At 37.2% G+C, this 9,519-nt stretch overlaps 1 protein-coding gene across 1 annotated transcript in view; it reads right to left on the reverse strand.

The window, feature by feature from the left end:
- lrfn1 (leucine rich repeat and fibronectin type III domain containing 1) overlaps positions 1 to 4,289 on the reverse strand; it is a 159,888-nt gene extending 155,599 nt beyond the window's left edge. Inside the window, exon 1 of the mRNA XM_032510006.1 lies at positions 4,278 to 4,289. The gene's annotated coding sequence lies outside the window, so the exon portion shown is untranslated. The remainder of the gene's footprint in view (positions 1 to 4,277) is intronic.
- Positions 4,290 to 9,519: the final 5,230 nt, after the last annotated feature.

A 9,519-nucleotide genomic window follows, 5' to 3' on the forward strand; every position in this document is an offset into this window, starting at 1 on the left:
TTTGTCCGAGTCAACCGATGTTTTTGTCTGATTCTACAACATTACAAAGCCAACCCCCTTGCTAACCCATTTGTTCAGACAGTCTCGGTAACCTGAAGCGACCGACCACATTAGAGGGTTTCTGGTTAGAGAGTAATTAAGGCCCAGTTGCTGGAGGGCAGCCAGGATTGGAGTCATTGGAAAGACAGGTGGGGTATAAATGACCTTTGTTGGATTCAGACCACTCGTCAAGCCTCAACCCCATCAATTAAGTGATTTTTCAATTTGTTCAGTAGCTGTGGGCTGTGTGAATAAAACCCTGTCAGATCCAATACAAGATTTGAATTGCCATCTCATTTAGTCACTGACGAATCTGTTCTCATAGTGCTACAGTTATTCAGCAAAAAATGATTTGACAGCACAAGAAGCTGAGATAATTTATGACCTGGAGTGGGACAGCATAAACTTACTCTGCAAGTAAATTGATATGCAGTCTTTGTGAATCAACCTACTTTAAATTCATTGTTCCTGTTTCAAAATCTATCTATCTATCTTTCTATCTATCTATCCATCTATCTATCTATCTATCTACCTACCTATCTGTCTATCCATCTACATCTATCCCTCCATCTATCTACCCTTCTATCTATCAATCTATCTGTCTATCTATCTATCTATCTTATCTATCTATCTATCTATCTATCTATCTATCTATCTATCTATCTATCTATCTATCTATCCATCCATCTATCTGCCCTTCTATCTATCCTCTATCATCTATCTACTCTTTATCTATCTATCTACTCATTTCTTTTATCTATCTATCTATCATCTATTTCTATCTATCTATCTATCTATCTACTACTATCTATCTATCTTCTATCTACCTTATCTATCTTATCTATCTATCTATCTATCTATCTATCTATCACTTACATTCTATCTATCTCCTATCTATCTCTATCTATCTATCTATCTATCTATCTACTGTATCTATCTCTCTATCTATCTCTCTATCTATCTCTATCCTTTTATCAATCTATCTATCTATCTTCATCTCTATCTATCTATCTATCTATCTATCTATCTATCTATCTATCTATCTCTCTATCTATCTACTGTATCTATCTCTCTATCTATCTCTCTATCTATCTATCTCTATCCTTTTATCTATCTATCTATCTACTCTTCTATATATCCTTCTATCTATCTATCTATCATTTTATCCAACTATCTATCTACTATCTATCTATCTATCTATCTATCTATCTATCGGTTCACTAAGAGAGTAGTGTTGATCTTCTTATCGAAGTCTTATCAAAAAGCAAAGAAGCGTATTTGCCAAAATGTCAAACTCTTCCTCTGAGGGAACGCTGAGAGCCTCCGTTCTGCACCACACTATTCTGATAATCAGACAGAAAACGAGTTGTAATCGAGGTTGAAATGTCCTTGAGAACTTCTTCCCCACAACATTGAAATTTCGAACCTTCTTTGCGGCAATAAGTTTATCTCAAAAGCCGATGTCCCCTGTCCACAAGTGACATTCCCAGTTGATATTAATTGGAAGTTTGCTGCGGTAGAATGAGAGAGACGATGCTGAGCAGCTGAGGCCGATTCAACACCCAGCTGGAGACAGGTGCTTTGACAGCTTGTTCGTCTAAATCGATAAAAAGATGGAAATTTTACATGAAGACACTGGAGGGAGGCAAATGAAGAAAGGAAGAGATTAAGAATGGAAATAATTAGCAAAGGTTAACACAACTCAGTGATGTAAAAGTGGGATAAAAAGCTATTTTTAATACTCCCTATTCTTCTTTAAGTAGTTAATCTCGACCAGTTCAAATTAAATTTCCTGATAAAAAAAAGGACTGCTTCATTCTGGCTTGTGATAACGCCAAGTAGATAAATTTAGTGAAATTTGAAAGCCAAACTATATTTACTTCTGCTGTCACACACATGAGTCAAGGCAGTTGGAAGCAAAAAAAACCATAATGGGAACCTTCCAGTAGGGTAGGATGATAGAAAATCAATTCTTCCTTTTCTTCCTCATGAGTCTTGCTTAGTTAGAAGTGAATGACGGCCAAGGAAACCGAAACAAATGCCAACATGTGGGTGAAATATTAGTGTTGTCAAACGATTAAAATATTAACCGCGATTAATCGCATTAATGTCACAGTTAACTTGTAATTAATCGCAATTAATTGCACATTTCTTATCTGTTTTAATTGTCCTTTGATTTCTTTTCGTCCCATTATTTTTTCTCATGTTAATGCTCTTGTCAACGTGGAAAAGTGGATCGGCTCGCTTTGTGCAAATGTTGTTGTTTTATTCATTTAATTTCACACTAACATTCTCACTAGGAGCAAATAATCTCTCACACAGTGTCACACTGTCCATCAAATAAAAGGGGGAAAACAATGACGCCGTTAAAATGGGTTTGCCTTAACGCCGTTAGTAACGCATTTAACTGACAGCACTACAAAGTATGTATTCAAATGCGTAATGTGGAAACATTATTAAATTCAAAATACTGCATTAAAAAAAAAACAATTCACTTCATGAGCGGGTGGAAAACATTTTTCCGGCACAATTACTCATTACTTTACACAATAAGTTGTCTATGACAAATAGTGAAAAAACTCTAAATGCAAAGAAGATAGTTCCAAATGCACTACATGGACAGAAGTATACAGCTATACCTTTGTGTCCTTGACCAGGGGCCATTTTTCAGGGTTTAGGTCAGGGTGTTTTGTTCCAAATAAAGGAACTCATATTGCTACAGATTACAATTATATTTTAGATAATAACGTGCTTCCAACTTTGTGCCACCTGTTCGTGGAAGGTCCTTTTCTGTCCTGTCTCCGTGCACAGAGTAAGTGTCCATAAAGTGTTTAAGGGCTGCATCTCATAGCCCTTATTTGTTAGCTCCTTGGCTGAATCAGACTTTTTTTTCTGTCCCTCCTCGGTGAAGGCCTTCTTAAAGCTCTTATTTCTGCCCAGAGGAACAAGGAGCGAGCATCGAGGAGGGATCACCGAGGAGCTATAGGCGAAGATGCAAGAGAGCAGCCGTCCCAGAAGCCAGGCAGCTGATGGATTCCTAACTGCCCATACAGCTGAAATGCATCAGAGGAAAAGGAAGTCTCATCCCTTTTAAAATGTACTGGTTGCCTTTATCCTCCCGTTATTTGAGGAAGGGAGGCGGGTGGAGGAGTCCAGGAGCCAATTTAAAGGCTATGAAGTGCAACCCAAGTGTTCTGAGTTTGGTGTGAAGACCCTGACCTCAACCCCATCTAACACCTTTGGAGTGGAACTGGAACAGCAACTGTGAGCCAGGCCCTATCGCTTAACATCCGCGTGAAAACCTCGCTAACGCTCTTTTGGCTGAATGGGAGCAAATCCCTGCAGCTACGTTCTTATCCTTAACCCACATTGGAGTGATGGCTATTATGGCTTGGTTTTGGTATGAGATGTTGCCCACATACTTTTGACCATACCAAGTTCAAGTTCAAGGAGTCTTTATTATCCCCGAGGGGCAATTTGTTGTGCAGCAGCATGTAACACACAGGTTATACAAGACAACAGCCATACATCTAGAAACAAAATAAATACGTACCATAAATACGTACCACACCTCACTTATTAACCCTCATGTTGTCTTTGGGTCAAACTGACCCGTTTTCCTATATCTATATATATTTCATCCATATATTTCCTATATATCCTTTTTAACTACCCAATTTTAATTACCCTAAATAACAAGATTGATTCCACACAAATCTCTACTTTCATTAATTTTGGGGTGTATTATTCAACTTTATAGCAATTGAAAAAAATAGTCATTGAGTTAAAGTTGACATATTCCAGTCTGTGATTATCCATCAACATCCATTCCTTTAATTTTAGTCTAAATAATTCCTAATTCCTGCTTTTCTAACTCAAACATTAGGTACAATTTCCTATAAATAGAGTCAAGTCCATAAGTTCAAAAAACAACTGTGAAATATCGTGTTGCAAACGTCAAAAAAGTGACAAAGATTGAAAAAAAAGCATCAAAAGTGATGAAAAAAGAGACAAAAACTTAAAATGTTGCCTCACCAAAAGTGTTGATTTTCAATTTTGACAGGAAGACAACACAAGGGTTAAAAAAGCCTATAGCGGCTGGGACAAAAGAGTTTTTGTGTCTGTTTGTCCTGCATTTAGGCTTTAGACTGAATCTGCGGCCAGACGGCAACAAAATGAAGCAGCTGTTCAGGGGGGGACTAGGGTCGGCCAGGACCGACTGGGCCTTCTTCAGGGACCTTGTCTCATAGACAGAGTTTAAGTCCGTCAGAGGGTTGTGGGAAATCTTGCCACACACCTTAACTATATATTGCAGCCTGTTCTTGTTTTATAAGCGTGAGGGACCTAAACCAACTCACAAAGGCAAAAGAAAGAGTAGATTCAATAAAACAACAATAAAACATCCTCATAAAAGTCTTATCGACATTAGAATTGCGAAGTTTACGATAAAAAAACACGCGTTGATGTGATTTCCTACAGACAGCGTCAACTTGTGGCTCGAAGGTGAGTTTGTCATCGATTATAATACCAAGGTATTTGTATTGCTTCACCACTTCCATAGCTTGATCATTAATGAGAGTAGAAGAGAGGGTGGGGGGGTTCTTTCTAAAATCGATTAGCATTTCTTTAGTTTTTGCCACGTTAATGTTAATAAAAGTCGACTCGCACCACTCTGTAAAATCATTTAAAATAGCGCCATGCCATGTATGTTGTGATGACGTCCCTTTTGTGGACTGATCCTGGAATGGTAGGCTTTGCATTATAGAGGTTTCTAAACGGTTTTTAACTGAGAACTCAAACACTCAGAAGTACGGAAGAGGATTAGGGCCACTGGTGAACATTTTTTGTGAGTTCTGACTTTTTTCTCAGAATTCTGACTTTAATCTCAGAATTCTGACTTTAATCTCAGAATTCTGAGATTAAAGTCAGAACTCACAAAAAATTTCACCAGTGAGAGAAAAAAGTCAGAATTCTGAGAATAAAGTCAGAATTCTGAGAATAAAGTCAGAATTTGTTAAAGTCAAATTTGACGTTGCAGGACGTTGCAGGACGTTGCTACGTGCTGCAATGTCCTGCAACGTCCTGCTACGTCCTGCTACGTCCTGCTACGTCGCTACGTCCTGCTGTGCCTTGTAATGCCGCACAGCGTCCTGCTATGCCATGAACTACTACAAAGAACTTCTACAAACTACTAATTTTTTTTCTATTTTTATTGCCACTCTTCATTCTAACCCCAACCGGCCCGTCAGACACCGCCTACCAAGAGCCTGGGTCTGACCGAGGTTTCTGCCTAAAAGGAAGTTTTTCCTCGCCACTGTCGCACTGTTGCTTGCTCAGGAGGAAACTATTAGAACTGTTGGGTCCTTGTAAATTCTGGAGTGTGGTCTATCTGTAAAGTGTCTTGAGATAACTCTTGTTATGAATTGATACTATAAATAAAATTGAATTGAATTGAATTGAATTGAATTCTGAGAAAAAAGTCAGAATTCAGAGATTAAAGTCAGAATTCTGAGAATAAAGTCAGAATTCTGAGAAAAAACGTCAGAATTCTGACTTCAATCTCAGAATTCTGACTTTAATCTCAGAATTCTGAGAAAAAAGTCAGAACTCACAAAAAATTTTCACCAGTGGCCCTAGTCCTCTTCCGTACAGAAGTTACCTAAAAGCACAAAGTGCTGTTTAATTAGTTTGCTAAAAGAGGATCCGTTGTAATGCTAAATCTGTCCCCAAAATCCCCTGTTAGCCATAAGAGCATGTATTAGTTCCAGTGAATACCTGCGTAGTCATGAACCCTTAGTTGGCTGATCCTATGCTCTGTGTGAATGCAAATCAGAGCAACTGTAATTTGGTCAAGGTTGTTAATTTGGATTATCGTTCGGTGGTAAGAATTGGCAGTGTCTTTTGTTACACACACAATTTTCCGCAATCAATCCTGCCAATAATCTTAGAAATATGGCTCCACATCACACTGTCAATGGATTTCACGCAGCAAAAAAGCCAAAAATCCTTAAGACTTGCTATTTTTCACTCTCCAGTATTACTCTAACTATTGCTTTCGTCTGCAGGATGAGAGCAGAGTGTGTTCCAGAGTGTGTTCCAGGGTATTCGTTCACTACAATTTTATTATTTCAATTAGTTATTTCAATTTTAAAAAACAAATGTGGAAATGAAATGTTATATCTTTGGATGTTATTCAAACATTTTGGCTTGTAAGAGTCTTCAGAGAGGTGAGAGAGATTCTGTGATAAGTGGAGCATAATTACCTCCAATTTGCAGCTTACAGTTTTATAAACTGAGCGTGATTTAGAGGAGTACACAGTGAGCTCTCACACTCTCTGCTTCCATCACTTTTCAGAGCTCGGAAGAGAAAACTCAAAAAAGATGGTAAATCCAAATTATCCATAATCATTTTAACCTCCTTGATCCATGTAATGATATCCCTTTCAATAAAAAAGACGTAATGAATGCACCATTATGTTTAAGCTGAAATAATTGATGAATGCCATATGTGTGCATATTGGTTAATTTATTAGCCACTCTTCAAAGGCCTGTCTCGCTCAATTCTTTTTCCAAATTTTTTGTGTGTGCAGTATAGCTCTCTCTTCAGCTCATTACCTGAATAAAATTAAGTTTTAAAGGAACAAAAAGACAAAAAATTATCTGAACAGTTTGCCTTTTGTCTCTAAATATCGTTCAATTATTTATGTAGTACATATACTGTATGTATGTATGTACTGTGTGTATGTATGTATGTGTGTATGTAGGTGTGTGTATGTATGTATACATACACACACAGTATGTATATACTGTGTGTATGTATGTATGTATATATGTATGTAAATATGTGTGTATGTATGTATGTGTGTATGTATTTGTGTGTGTATGTATGTATGTATGTGTGTATGTATGTATGTATGTATGTGTGTATGTATGTGTGTTGTATGTATGTATGTATGTATGTGTGTTGTATGTATGTATGTATGTATGTATGTATGTGTGTATGTATGCATGTGTGTATGTATGCATGTATATACTGTATGTATGTACTGTATGAATGTATGTATGTATGTATGTCTTTCAATATACATTTCACTGTACGTATGTTTCATTGTTTGTGATGTAAATTTGATCTTCAGGTAAAAAGGGACATTTTTATGTATCACAGATTATCACAGGCTCATCCATGAACGTATTTTATGAATTTGCACATACAAATTCAGATTATTTGTTTAGACTGAAAGTCTTAATGTGACCACTATTATTTTAATATCAAAACTATGCCAAATGTGTCACTTCATAAAGTCATGAAAACAGTAGTCAGACCTGGGGCCAAATGTACTGTATAAAAACGACTCCCGACTATAACTGTTTGTGGATAAAAAGACAGAAAAGAAGAATGTGTGGAAATTGCAGCAAGATGCAAGAGACAATTTCCACTTTTTCAACAGGAAAAAACATAAAAACAGAATAAGGCGCTGAGCCTAATGCCAACCCCATAACCTGACACGTCATCATGCATTCTCAACATTTAAAGGGGCCGTGCTCCTTGAACAGTTATCCTTACCCGCGGTGACTAAGGGCAGTAAATTACATGTCTAATCAAAGGTGTGTGGAACCACACTTAGCCACACGGTGAATTATGTATGTCACATTCACTACAGATTTACTTAAGTCAGATTCATAAAGCTGCGCTGTTTTTACATCTCAGTCATTGTGGAACTGGGTGCACAATGTCCACTCCCACAGTAAGCAATGCTAGGATCAACAAATACATCCATCACCAGTTTGCATATCGATACTTCTGCCTGCTCCACCACTTATTAGACCGGTCACTTAAAGGAACAGCAATTTTACCGATAGTGCCACACTGATGATCTCCGATGCCGCATTACACACAACTGAGTATTCACAACGCCTGTAGTAGTAATTCATAGCTCAATCATAGTTATCAAACATCAGTTTAACAATAATTTATTTTTTAGAGCTCGTATTAAAAAAAGCCTTCACAAAGTGCTTCGCACTTGATGATAAAGTCCTAAGAGCTATAAAAAGGGAAATTACAGTTTGAAAGTAAATTTCAAAACCGTAAACATGACTCATTTCAAATTCTTAGGTTGAAAATGTATAAATGCACCGTTGATTGACATTTTATAGACATCGCTGTGTAGACAGAAAAAATAATATCATCAACAACCTACAAGAACTATCTCTACATTAACATACATACTGTACATACACAGTGTATTCTTACATGTACATACATACATACATATGTACTTCTTTTAAAAATGCAACTTTATATGTGGGGAATAGCATACGCATGGTTTTGTGCTTACACATCGTTTAAACATTTAGCCCTGGGAGTGGAGTAGAGCCCGACTGATTAAGGCCTATACAGATATGAATATTTGGTTATTTAAGGTCTGATGGAGGTCAGTAGTGGTCTACAGGTCTGATGGAGGTTAGTAGTGGTCTATAGGTCTGATGGAGGTCAGAAGTGGTCTATAGGTCTGATGGAGGTCAGTAGTGGTCTATAGGTCTGATGGAGGTCAGTAGTGGTCTATAAGTCTGATGGAGGTCAGTAGCGGTCCATAGGTGTGATTGAGGTCTGTAGTGGTCTATAGGTCTGATGGAGGTCAGTAGTGGTCAATAGGTCTGATGGAGGTCAGTGGTAGTCTATAGGTCTGAGTTTTGTTTTGTTTCTTTTCACAATAAGCATTTATTGGCAGGTTTAGGCACTATGCATAGCCTAAACTAAATTATTTCCTTATATTTATTATATATGCTAGGTACATTCTAACCAATTTAATTTTCTGCATTCACTGGCTGTGATAAATTTAACAAATATGTAGATGTTACCTAAATGTAAGCTAAAGATGAGCACATGCTAACCGATACACATGTGAAAATAAAATGAAAGATATGTATATATGTATATATATATATATATATACATACACTATACACTAATCATTGGTCCAAAGCTTTTATTCCTTCCATCATCAGGTTGTTGTTTTTACACAGTAGCCACTTTAAATAGGATCCGTATCAATAACATGATAAAGTATGCAGTGATACCTATTTTTTTCTTTTTCTCATATAGAATGCTATTACTTTATCATACATTGACATGAGCAGACAGATAGCATTTATTAAGTCATTGCTTACAGAAGAACTCATCAGGAGCAAAGCGTGGTCTAAGTAAATTCCCCCCTGCAGCTTTGACGTGTCTAAAAGCGAACATTATTTTACAGTAACCTTTGTTGAACACAGTAGAAATGGAAGAAGAGGATATGTCTGTCACTTTTTACTTGTTAACATCTTGGTTTGTTGGTTGTTGACATAAGTGTAGCTCCAATACAGTAACAAAAGATGGGAATGCAAAGATTTTGCAAACGCAAGTCACAAATACTCTGGGGGCTAAGCACCCCGTATCTTTTAATACTAGTGACGTCGATATCGGCGGATAATAACGGCCCG

The sequence above is a fragment of the Etheostoma spectabile genome, chromosome 3 (assembly GCF_008692095.1).
Source record: "Etheostoma spectabile isolate EspeVRDwgs_2016 chromosome 3, UIUC_Espe_1.0, whole genome shotgun sequence".
In the NCBI taxonomy this organism is placed as follows: Eukaryota; Metazoa; Chordata; class Actinopteri; order Perciformes; family Percidae; genus Etheostoma; species Etheostoma spectabile.